The following is a 13,574-nucleotide window of genomic DNA, read 5'->3' on the forward strand; positions in this document are numbered from 1 at the left end:
GTAACAGCAGCAGCAACAGTAGTAACAGCAGCAGAGCAAAACAAGTAACAGAAGCAGTGGGACAAACTCGTAGGCAATGGGTCGGTGATTTGTTTGGATGATATTCATCATGCAATAGCTATAACACGGAGAGATATGTGGCTAGCTCCCGTTCGTCAATGTGATGTAGGCATGCATTCCGTGTGTCGTCATACGTGCTTAGGGAAAAGAACTTGCATGACATCTATTGTCCATCCCTCCTGTGGCAGCGGGGTCCAAAAGGAAACTACGGGATATTAAGGTTCTCCTTTTAATAAAGAACCAGACCAACGCATTAGCACTTGGTGAACACATGAACTCCTCAAACTACGGTCATCACCGGGAGTGGTTCGGTTATTGTCACTCCGGGGTTGCCGGGTCATAACACATAGTAGGTAACTACAACTTGCAAGATCGGATCTAAAACACACATATATTGGTGACAACATAATAATTTCAGATCTGAAATCATGGCACTCGGGCCCTAGTGACAAGCATTAAGCATGGCAAAGTAGTAGCAACATCAATCTCAGAACATAGTGGATACTAGGGATCAATCCCCGTCAAAACTAACTCGATTACATGATAGATCTCATCCTACTCATCACCGCCCAGCGAGCCTACGAATAGATTCCTCACGAACGATGAAGAGCTTCATGGAATTGGAGAGGGGAGAAGGTTGATGATGACGATGGCGACGATTTCCCCTCTCCGGAGCCCAAAACGGACTCCAGATCTGCCTCTAGATGAAGAACAGGATGTGGCGGCGCCTCCGTATCGCAAACGCGACGAAATCTTCTCTCTTGATTTTTTCTGGGATAAAAGTGAATTTATAGAGCTGAGTTTGGGGGCGGCAGAGCCACGTGGACCCCACAAGCTTGCTAGCCGCCACTAGGGGATGGCGGCTACAGGGCTTGTTGTTGGGGAACGTCGCAAGGGAAACAAAAAATTTCCTACGCGCACGAAGACCTATCATGGTGATGTCCATCTACGAGAGGGGATGAGTGATCTACGTACCCTTGTAGACCGTACAGCAGAAGCGTTAGTGAACGTGGTTGATGTAGTGGAACGTCCTCACGTCCCTCGATCCGCCCCGCGAACAATCCCGCGACCAGTCCCACGTTCTAGTACCGAACGGACGGCACCTCCGCGTTCAGCACACGTACAGCTCGACGATGATCTCGGCCTTCTTGATCCAGCAAGAGAGACAGAGAGGTAGAAGAGTTCTCCGGCAGCGTGACGGTGCTCCGGAGGTTGGAGATGACCTTGTCTCAGCAGGGCTCCGCCCGAGCTCCGCAGAAACGCGATCTAGAGGAAAAACCGTGGAGGTATGTGGTCGGGCTGCCGTGGAAAAGTCGTCTCAAATCAGCCCTAAAACCTCCGTATATATAGGTGGGAGGGAGGGGACCTTGCCTTGGGGCTCAAGGAGCCCCAAGGGGGTCGGCCGAGTCCAAGGGGGAAGGCTCCCCCCCCCAAACCGAGTTGGACTTGGTTTGGTGGGTGGGAGTCCTTCCTTCCCTTCCCACCTCCTCTTTTTTTTCTCTTTGATTTTCTTTCCTAGGCGCATAGGGCCCTTTTGGGCTGCCCCACCAGCCCACTAAGGGCTGATGCGCCACCCTCAAGGCCTATGGGCTTCCCCGGGGTGGGTTGCCCCCCCGGTGAACTCCCGGAACCCATTCGTCATTCCCGGTACATTCCCGGTAACTCCGAAAACCTTCCGGTAATCAAATGAGGTCATCCTATATATCAATCTTCGTTTCCGGACCATTTCGGAAACCCTCATGACGTCCGTGATCTCATCCGGGACTCCGAACAACATTCGGTAACCAACCATATAACTCAAATACGCATAAAACAACGTTGAACCTTAAGTGTGCAGACCCTGCGGGTTCGAGAACTATGTAGACATGACCCGAGAGACTCCTCGGTCAATATCCAATAGCGGGAACTGGATGCCCATATTGGATCCTACATATTCTACGAAGATCTTATCATTTGAACCTCAATGCCAAGGATTCATATAATCCCGTATGTCATTCCCTTTGTCCTTTGGTATGTTACTTGCCCGAGATTCGATCGTCAGTATCCGCATACCTATTTCAATCTCGTTTACCGGCAAGTCTCTTTACTCGTTCCGTAATACAAGATCCCGCAACTTACAATAAGTTACATTGCTTGCAAGGCTTGTGTGTGATGTTGTATTACCGAGTGGGCCCGAGATACCTCTCCGTCACACGGAGTGACAAATCCCAGTCTTGATCCATACTAACTCAACTAACACCTTCAGAGATACCTGTAGAGCATCTTTATAGTCACCCAGTTACGTTGCGACGTTTGATACACACAAAGCATTCCTCCGGTGTCAGTGAGTTATATGATCTCATGGTCATAGGAATAAATACTTGACACGCAGAAAACAGTAGCAACAAAATGACACGATCAACATGCTACGTCTATTAGTTTGGGTCTAGTCCATCACGTGATTCTCCTAATGACGTGATCCAGTTATCAAGCAACAACACCTTGTTCATAATCAGAAGACACTGACTATCTTTGATCAACTGGCTAGCCAACTAGAGGCTTGCTAGGGACGGTGTTTTGTCTATGTATCCACACATGTAAATGAGTCTTCATTTAATACAATTATAGCATGGATAATAAACGATTATCTTGATACAGGAATTATAATAATAACTATAATTATTATTGCCTCTAGGGCATAATTCCAACAGTCTCCCACTTGCACTAGAGTCAATAATCTAGCCCTCACATCATCATGCGAATTACATTGTAATAAATCTAACACCCATACAGTTCTGGTGTTGATCATGCTTTGGCCGTGGAAGAGGTTTAGTCAACGGGTCTGCTACATTCAGATCCGTGTGCACTTTGCATATATTCACGTCCTCTCCTTCGACATAGTCGCGGATGAGGTTGAAGCGTCGTTTGATGTGTCTGGTCTTCTTGTGAAACCGTGGTTCCTTTGCTAAGGCAATGGCACCCGTGTTGTCACAGAACAAGGTTATTGGATTCAGTGCGCTTGGCACCACTCCAAGATCCGTCATGAACTGCTTCATCCAGACACCCTCCTTAGCCGCCTCCGAGGCAGCCATGTACTCCTCTTCACATGTATAATCTGCTACGACGCTTTGCTTGGAACTGCACCAACTTACCGCACCCCCATTAAGAATAAATACGTATCCGGTTTGCGACTTAGAGTCATCCGGATCTGTGTCAAAGCTTGCATCGACGTAACCTTTTACGGCGAGCTCTTCGTCACCTCCATACACGAGAAACATCTCCTTAGTCCTTTTCAGGTACTTCAGGATATTCTTGACCGATGTCCAGTGATCCACTCCTGGATTACTCTGGAACCTACCCGCCATACTTATGGCCAGGCTAACATCCGGTCTAGTGCACAGCATTGCATACATGATAGAACCTATGGCTGAAGCATAGGGGACGGAGCGCATATGCTCTCTATCTTCATCAGTTGCTGGGCACTGAGTCTTACTCAATCTCGTACCTTGTAAAACTGGCAAGAACCCTTTCTTGGACTATTCCATTTTGAACCTCTTCAAAACTTTATCAAGGTATGTGCTTTGTGAAAGTCCTATCAGGCGTTTTGATCTATCCCTATAGATCTTAATGCCTAGAATGTAAGCAGCTTCTCCTAGGTCCTTCATAGAGAAACTTTTATTCAAGTAATCCTTTATGCTCTCCAAAAACTCCACGTTGTTTCCAATCAGCAATATGTCATCCACATATAATATTAGAAACGCCACAGAGCTCCCACTCACTTTCTTGTAAATACAAGATTCTCCAACCACTTGTATAAACCCAAATGCTTTGATCACCTCATCAAAACGTTTGTTCCAACTCCGAGATGCTTGCACCAGTCCATAAATGGATCGCTGGAGCTTGCACACCTTGTTAGCATTCTTAGGATCGACAAAACCTTCGGGTTGTATCATATACAACTCTTCCTTAAGGAAACCGTTAAGGAACGCCGTTTTGACGTCCATCTGCCAGATTTCATAATCGAAAAATGCAGCTATTGCTAACATGATTCTGACGGACTTAAGCATCGCTACGGGTGAGAATGTCTCATCGTAGTCAACTCCTTGAACTTGTGAAAAACCCTTTGCCACAAGTCGAGCTTTATAAACGGTCACATTGCCGTCAGCGTCCGTCTTCCTCTTAAAGATCCATTTATTCTGAATAGCCTTGCGGCCCTCAGGCAGTACCTCCAAAGTCCACACTTTGTTCTCATACATGGATCCTATCTCGGATTTCATGGCTTCAAGCCATTTGTTGGAATCTGGGCCCACCATTGCTTCTTCATAATTTGCAGGTTCATTGTTGTCTAACAACATGATTGATAAGACGGGATTACCGTACCACTCTGGAGCAGCACGTGGTCTCGTCGACCTACGTGGTTCGACAGAAACTTGAACCGGAGTTTCATGATCATCATCATTAACTTCTTCCTCAACCGGCGCCGCAATGACAGAGGTTTCCCCTTGCCCTGCGCCACCATCCAGAGGGATGAGAGGTTCGACAACCTCGTCAAGTTCTATCTTCCTCCCACTCAATTCTCTCGAGAGAAACTCCTTCTCGAGAAAAGCTCCATTTTTAGCAACAAACACTTTGCCCTCGGATTTGAGATAGAAGGTGTACCCAACTGTCTCTTTTGGGTAACCTATGAAGACGCACTTTTCCGCTTTGGGTTCTAGCTTTTCAGGCTAAAGCTTTTTGACATAAGCATCACATCCCCAAACTTTAAGAAACGACAACTTTGGCCTTTTGCCATACCACAGTTCGTATGGTGTCGTCTCAACGGATTTTGATGGTGCCCTATTTAAAGTGAATGCAGCTCTTTCTAATGCATAACCCCAAAATGATAACGGCAAATCGGTAAGAGACATCATAGATCGCACCATCTCTAATAAAGTACGATTACGACGTTTGGACACACCATTACGCTGTGGTGTTCCAGGCGGTGTCAACTGTGAAACAATTCCACATTGTCTTAAGTGAGCACCAAACTCGAAACTCAGATATTCACCCCCACGATCACACCGTAGGAACTTGATCTTCTTGTTACGATGATTTTCCACTTCACTCTGAAATTGCTTGAACTTTTCAAATGTTTCAGACTTGTGCTTCATCAAGTAGACATAACCATATCTACTCAAATTGTCAGTGAAGGTGAGAAAATAACGATATCCGCCGCGCGCCTCTACGCTCATCGGACCACACACATCGGTATGTATGATTTCCAACAAGTCACTTGCACACTCCATAGTTCCGGAGAATGGAGTCTTAGTCATCTTGCCCATGAGGCATGGTTCGCACGTGTCAAGTGAATCAAAGTCAAGTGACTCAAAAAGTCCATCAGCATGGAGTTTCTTCATGCGCTTTACACCAATATGACCTAAGCGGCACTGCCACAAAAATATGGCGCTATCATTGTTAACTCTAACTCTTTTGGTCTCAATGTTATGTATATGTGTATCGCTATCAAGATTCAATATGAACAATCCTCTCACATTAGGTGCATGACCATAAAAGATGTTACTCATAGAAATAGAACAACCATTATTCTCTGACTTAAAAGAGTAACCGTCTTGCATTAAACAAGATCCAGATATAATGTTCATGCTCAACGCAGGCACTAAATAACAATGATTTAAGTTCATCACTAATCCTGATGGTAACTGAAGTGAAACTGTGCCGACGGCGATTGCATCAACCTTGGAACCATTTCCTACGCGCATCGTCACTTCATCTTTCGCCAACCTTCGTCTATTCCGCAGTTCTTGTTTTGAGTTGCAAATATGAGCAACAGAACCGGTATCGAATACCCAGGCACTACTATGAGAGCCGGTTAAGTATACATCAATAACATGTATATCCAATATACCTGATTTTTCTTTGGCCGCCTTCTTATCAGCCAGATACTTGGGGCAGTTGCGCTTCCAGTGACCCATACCCTTGCAATAGTAGGACTCTGTTTCAGGCTTAGGTCCAGCTTTGGGTTTCTTCGTCGGATTGGCAACAGGCTTGCCGCTCTTCCTTGAATTACCCTTCTTTCCTTTGCCATTTCTCTTGAAACTAGTGGTCTTATTCACCATCAACACTTGATGTTCTTTACGGAGTTCAGACTCTGCGACTTTCAGCATCGCAAACAACTCGCCGGGTGACTTGTTCATCCCTTGCATGTTGTAGTTCAACACAAAGCCTTTATAGCTTGGCAGCAGTGATTGAAGGATTCTGTCAGTGATAGCCTCTTGTGGGAGTTCAATCCCCAACTCAGCTACACGGTTTGAGTACCCAGACATTTTGAGCACATGTTCACTGACAGACAAGTTCTCCTCCATTTTGCAAGCATAGAATTTATCGGAGGTCTCATACCTCTCGATCTGGGCGTTCTTCTGAAAGATGAACTTCAACTCCTGGAACATCTCAAATGCTCCATGATGCTCAAAGCGACGTTGAAGTCCCGGTTCTAAGCCATACAAAACTGCACATTGAACTACTGAGTAGTCCTCCTTACGTGCTAACCAAGCGTTCTTAACATCCTGATCAGCCGTAGCGGGTGGTTCATCTCCTAGCGTAGCATTAAGGACATAATCCTTCTTCCCAGCTTGTAAGATTAGCTTAAGATTACGAGCCCAGTCTACAAAGTTGCTTCCATCATCTTTCAACTTAGCTTTCTCTAGGAACGTATTAAAATTCAGGGTGACAGTCGCGTGAGCCATGATCTACAACACAAATATATTCAAAGTGGACTTAGACTATGTTCAAGATAATTAGAGTTTAACTTAATCAAATTATTTGCTAAACTCCCACTCAAAAAGTACATCTCTCTAGTCATTTGAGTGGTTCATGATCCACTTACACTAGCTCAAGTCCGATCATCACGTGAGTTGAGTATAGTTTCAGTGGTAAGCATCCCTATGCTAATCATATCATCTATATGATTCATGATCGACCTTTCGGTCTCATGTGTTCCGAGGCCATGTCTGCACATGCTAGGCTCGTCAAGCTTAACCCGAGTGTTCCGCGTGCGCAACTGTTTTGCACCCGCTGTATGTGAACGTTGAGTCTATCACACCCGATCATCACGTGGTGTCTCGAAACAACGAACTGTAGCAACGGTGCACAGTCGGGGAGAACACAATTTCGTATTGAAATTTTAGTGAGAGATCACCTCATAATGCTACCATCGTTCTAAGCAAAATAAGGTGCATAAAAGGATTAACATCACATGCAATTCATAAGTGGCATGATATGGCCATCATCACGTGCTTCTTGATCTCCATCACCAAAGCACCGGCACGATCTTCTTGTCACCGGCACCACACCATGATCTCCATCAACGTGTTGCCATCGGGGTTGTCGTGCTACTCATGCTATTACTACTAAAGCTACATCCTAGCAAAATAGTAAACGCATCTGCAAGCACAAACGTTAGTATAAAGACAACCCTATGGCTCCTGCCGGTTGCCGTACCATCGACGTGCAAGTCGATATTTTCTATTACAACATGATCATCTCATACATCCAATATATCACATCACATCGTTGGCCATATCACATCACAAGCATACCCTGCAAAAACAAGTTAGACGTCCTCTAATTTTGTTGTTGCATGTTTTACGTGGTGACCATGGGTATCTAGTAGGATCGCATCTTACTTACGCAAACACCACAACGGAGATATATGAGTTGCTATTTAACCTCATCCAAGGACCTCCTCGGTCAAATCCGATTCAACTAAAGTTGGAGAAACCGACACTTGCCAGTCATCTTTGAGCAACGGGGTTACTCGTAGCGATGAAACCAGTCTCTCGTAAGCGTACGAGTAATGTCGGTCCAAGCCGCTTCAATCCAACAATACCGCGGAATCAAGAAAAGACTAAGGAGGGCAGAAAAACGCACATCACCGCCCACAAAAACTTTTGTGTTCTACTTGAGAAGACATCTACGCATGAACCTAGCTCATGATGCCACTGTTGGGGAACGTCGCAAGGGAAACAAAAAATTTCCTACGCGCACGAAGACCTATCATGGTGATGTCCATCTACGAGAGGGGATGAGTGATCTACGTACCCTTGTAGACCGTACAGCAGAAGCGTTAGTGAACGCGGTTGATGTAGTGGAACGTCCTCACGTCCCTCGATCCGCCCCGTGAACAATCCCGCGATCAGTCCCACGATCTAGTACCGAACGGACGGCACCTCCGCGTTCAGCACACGTACAGCTCGACGATGATCTCGGCCTTCTTGATCTAGCAAGAGAGACGGAGAGGTAGAAGAGTTCTCCGGCAGCGTGACGGTGCTCCGGAGGTTGGAGATGACCTTGTCTCAGCAGGGCTCCGCCCGAGCTCCGCAGAAACGCGATCTAGAGGAAAAACCGTGGAGGTATGTGGTCGGGCTGCCGTGGAAAAGTCGTCTCAAATCAGCCCTAAAACCTCCGTATATATAGGTGGGAGGGAGGGGACCTTGCCTTGGGGCTCAAGGAGCCCCAAGGGGGTCGGCCGAGTCCAAGGGGGAAGGCTCCCCCCCCCAAACCGAGTTGGACTTGGTTTGGTGGGTGGGAGTCCTTCCTTCCCTTCCCACCTCCTCTTTTTTTTTCTCTTTGATTTTCTTTCCTAGGCGCATAGGGCCCTTTTGGGCTGCCCCACCAGCCCACAAAGGGCTGGTGCGCCACCCTCAAGGCCTATGGGCTTCCCCGGGGTGGGTTCCCCCCCCCCCCCTCGGTGAACTCCCGGAACCCATTCGTCATTCCCGGTACATTCCCGGTAACTCCGAAAACCTTCCGGTAATCAAATGAGGTCATCCTATATATCAATCTTCGTTTCCGGACCATTCCGGAAACCCTCGTGACGTCCGTGATCTCATCCGGGACTCCGAACAACATTCGGTAACCAACCATATAACTCAAATACGCATAAAACAACGTCGAACCTTAAGTGTGCAGACCCTGCGGGTTCGAGAACTATGTAGACATGACCCAAGAGACTCCTCGGTCAATATCCAATAGCGGGACCTGGATGCCCATATTGGATCCTACATATTCTACGAAGATCTTATCGTTTGAACCTCAGTGCCAAGGATTCATATAATCCCGTATGTCATTCCCTTTGTCCTTCGGTATGTTACTTGCCCGAGATTCGATCGTCAGTATCCGCATACCTATTTCAATCTCGTTTACCGGCAAGTCTCTTTACTCGTTCCATAATACAAGATCCCGCAACTTACAATAAGTTACATTGCTTGCAAGGCTTGTGTGTGATGTTGTATTACCGAGTGGGCCCCGAGATACCTCTCCATCACACGGAGTGACAAATCCCAGTCTTGATCCATACTAACTCAACTAACACCTTCGGAGATACCTGTAGAGCATCTTTATAGTCACCCAGTTACGTTGCGACGTTTGATACACACAAAGCATTCCTCCGGTGTCAGTGAGTTATATGATCTCATGGTCATAGGAATAAATACTTGACACGCAGAAAACAGTAGCAACAAAATGACACGATCAACATGCTACGTCTATTAGTTTGGGTCTAGTCCATCACGTGATTCTCCTAATGACGTGATCCAGTTATCAAGCAACAACACCTTGTTCATAATCAGAAGACACTGACTATCTTTGATCAACTGGCTAGCCAACTAGAGGCTTTCTAGGGACGGTGTTTTGTCTACGTATCCACACATGTAAATGAGTCTTCATTCAATACAATTATAGCATGGATAATAAACGATTATCTTGATACAGGAATTATAATAATAACTATATTTATTATTGCCTCTAGGGCATAATTCCAACACTTGTGGCCCACTGGCCCATCCCCTCCGGTGGATCTTTGCGCAGGTTTTTTTCATATTTTCCAGAAATATTCTTCGTAAATTTTCAGGACGTTCTGAGAACTTTCATTTCTGCACAAAAACAACACCAAGGCAATTCTGCTAAAAACAGCGTCAGTCCAGGTTAGTTCCATTCAAATGATGCAAATTAGAGTCCAAAACAAGGGCAAAAGAGTTTGGAAAAGTAGATACGATGGAGACGTATCAGTAGGCCAGATCTCTGATAAGCAGGCTACCTTAGTCAATAAAATGGATGCTAAACCCGAAACTCGTGATGAGAATCACGAAGATCTTAAAGTGCTTGGTGTGACTCACATTGAATCTTTGTTTTCTTGTGTCAAACCTAATGATGATGGGGCTGGATATGAATCCACTTTGGTTGAAAAGAGCCCCAATGATTCGGAGTCCATCTATCTTGATGCTAAAAGCATTGAAAGTGGAGTAGAAGATGTTAAAACTTTGAGTAGTAATGAAATTACTACTATGGATTTCAAGGAATTCAATTATGATAGTTGCTCCTTGATTGAATGCATTTCCTTGATGCAATCCATGTTAAACTCTCCACATGCTTATAGCCAAAACAAGGGCTTTACCGATCATATCGTCGAAGCTATGATAAAACCTCTTGAAGAGAAACTTGAATTGGAAGTCTCTATCCCTAGAAAGCTTCATGATGAGTGGGAACCTACTATCAAAATCAAAATCAAAAACTTTGAATGCAATGCTTTGTGTGATTTGGGTGCTAATGTTTCCGCGATTCCAAAGTCTTTATGTGATGTTCTGGGTTTTAATGAGATTGAAGAGTGTTCTCTTAATTTGCATCTTGCTGATTCTACTGTCAAGAAACCCATGGGAAGGATCAATGATGTTCTTATTATTGCAAATAGTAACTATGTACCCGTGGATTTCATTGTGCTTGACATTGATTGCAATCCTACATGCCCTATTATTCTTGGTAGACCTTTCCTAAGGACTATCGGTGCTATCATCGATATGAAGGAAGGGAATATTAGATTTCAATTTCCTTTAAGGAAGGGCATGGAACACTTTCCTAGAAAGAAAATAAGATTGCCTTATGAATCCATGATGAGGGCCACTTATGGTTTGAGCACCAAAGACGACGATACGTGATTCTATCGCTTTTATGCCTAGCTAAGGGCATTAAACAATAGCGCTTGTTGGGAGGCAACCCAATGAATTTATCTTTTTCTTTCTGTTTTGTTGCGTCCACACCATTATAATTCTGTTGTGATTATGTTTTTTGTGTTCCTTTTGTGTTTGAGCCAAGCAAAACCTTTATGATTAGTCTTGGTGATGGTTGTTTGATCCTGCTGGAAAAAGACAGAAACTTTTTGCTCACGAGATGATTTTTCATTTTTATTCAGAAATATATTTTGAGTTGATTATTTTTTCTTCTGGTTTATATGCCTTTTGCCCAGGCAGTCATAATTTGTGAGATTTTTTGAGGTACTAGAAGTATACAGATTGCTACAGACTGGTCTGTTTTTGAGAGATTCTGTTTTTGTTGAGTTGGTTGCTTGTTTTGATGAAACTATGGTTAGTATCGGGGGTACTAGCCATGGAAAAGTGAGAATACAGTATCCCAACACCAATATAGATAGAATTCAAGTTTTCTACAATACCAAAAGAAGTGGTAGTTTGTTTTCTTGTGCTAATGTTATCACGAGTTTCTGTTTAAGTTTTGTGTTGTGAAGTTTTCAAGTTTTGGGTGATGTTATCATGGACAAAGATATAAGGAGTGGAAATAGCTCAAGCTTGGGGATGCCCAAGGCATCCCAAGCCAAATTCAAGGACACCAAAAAGCCGAAGCTTGGGGATGCCCCGGGAAGGCATCCCCTCTTTCGTCTTCAATCCATCGATAACATTACTTGGAGCCATATTTTTATTCACCACATGATATGTGTTTTGCTTGGAGCGTCTTGTATCATAGGAGTCTTTTATTTTTGTTGTGTCACAATCATCCTTGCTGCACACCTTTTTGAGAGAGAGAGACATTCACTCATCGTGATTTTTGCTAGAATGCTCATAGTGCTTCACTTATATCTTTTGAGCTAGATACTTTTGCTCTATGTGCTTCACTTATATCTTTTAGAACACGACGGTGTGTGACTTGGTAGTTGTCTTATGCTATGAAAGTAGTCCCAAATGTGATAGGTACCCAAATAGGATACAAAAACCTCCATCTTCATGTGCATTGAGTAGAAAGAGAAGTCTGGATTCCTCTCAATTAGTTTTGAGACGTGGATTCGGTAATATTAAGAGTTATGTTAGTAGGGTGTTGTGAATATAGAAATACTTGTGTTGAAGTTAGTGATTCCCGTAGCATGCACGTATGGTGAACCGCTATGTTAGGAAGTCGGAGCATAATTGATCTATTGATTGTCATCCTTTGTGTTGAGGTCGGGATCGCGCGATGGTTTACACCTACCAACCCTTCCCCTCGGAGTATGCGTTTAGCACTTTGTTTCGATTTACTAATAAAAACTTTCGCAACAAGTATGTGATTTCTTCATGACTAATGTGAGTCCATGGTATAGATGCACTTTCACCTTCCACCATTGCTAGCCTCTCTAGTGCCGCGCAATTCTCGCTGGTGCACAAACCCATTATATGCCTTCCTCAAAACAGCCACCATACCTACTTACTATGGCATTTTCATAGCCATTCCGAGATATATTGCCATGCAACTCCCACCGTTCCGTCTCATGACTTGTGTCGTCACTCTCATATTGCCATTGCATGATCGTAAGATAGCTAGCGAGATGTTTCAACGTCATACGCCATGCTAGATCGTTGCACATCCCGGTACACTGCTGGAGGCATTTCCTATAGAGTCATCATCGTTCTAAGCTTTGAGCTGTGAGTAAATAAAAGTGTGATGATCATCATTATTAGAGCATTGTCCCATGTGAGGAAATAAAAAAAGGCCAAAGAGCCCAAAAATAAAAAAAGAGGCCTAAGAGCCCAAATAAAAAAAAGAGAGAAAAAGAGAGAAGGGACAATGCTACTATCTTTTTCCACACTTGTGCTTCATAATAGCACCATGTTCTTCATGATTGAGAGCTTCTTACTTTGTCACTACCATATGCTAGTGGGAATCTTCATTATATAACTTGGCTTGTATGTTCCAATGATGGGCTTCCTCAAAATTGCCCTAGGTCTTCGCGAGCAAGCAAGTTGGATGCACACCCACTAGTCCTCCTTTTGAGCTTTCACATAGTTATAGCTCTAGTGCATCCTTTGTATGGCAATCCCTACTCATTCACATTGATATCTATTAATGGGCATCTCCATAGCCTTTTGATACGCCGAGTCAATGTGACCATCTCCTCCTTTTTGTCTCACAACCACCACCACACTCTATTCCACCTATAGTGCTATATCCATGGCTCGCGCTCATGTATTGCGTGATAAAAAGTTTGAGAAAGTAAGAGTGCAAAAACAATTACTTGGCCAATACCGGGGTTGTGCATGATTTACATTAGTTGTGTGAGGATGATGGAGCATAGCCAGACTATATGATTTTGTAGGGATAACTTTCCTTCGCCTTGTTATTTTGAAAGTTCATGATTACCTTGCTAGTTTGCTTGAAGTATTATTGTTTTCATGTCAATAGCAAACTATTGTTTTGAATCTTATGGATCTGAACATTCATGT

This window comes from Hordeum vulgare, chromosome 3H, assembly GCF_904849725.1.
Source record: "Hordeum vulgare subsp. vulgare chromosome 3H, MorexV3_pseudomolecules_assembly, whole genome shotgun sequence".
NCBI classification, from domain to species: Eukaryota; Viridiplantae; Streptophyta; class Magnoliopsida; order Poales; family Poaceae; genus Hordeum; species Hordeum vulgare.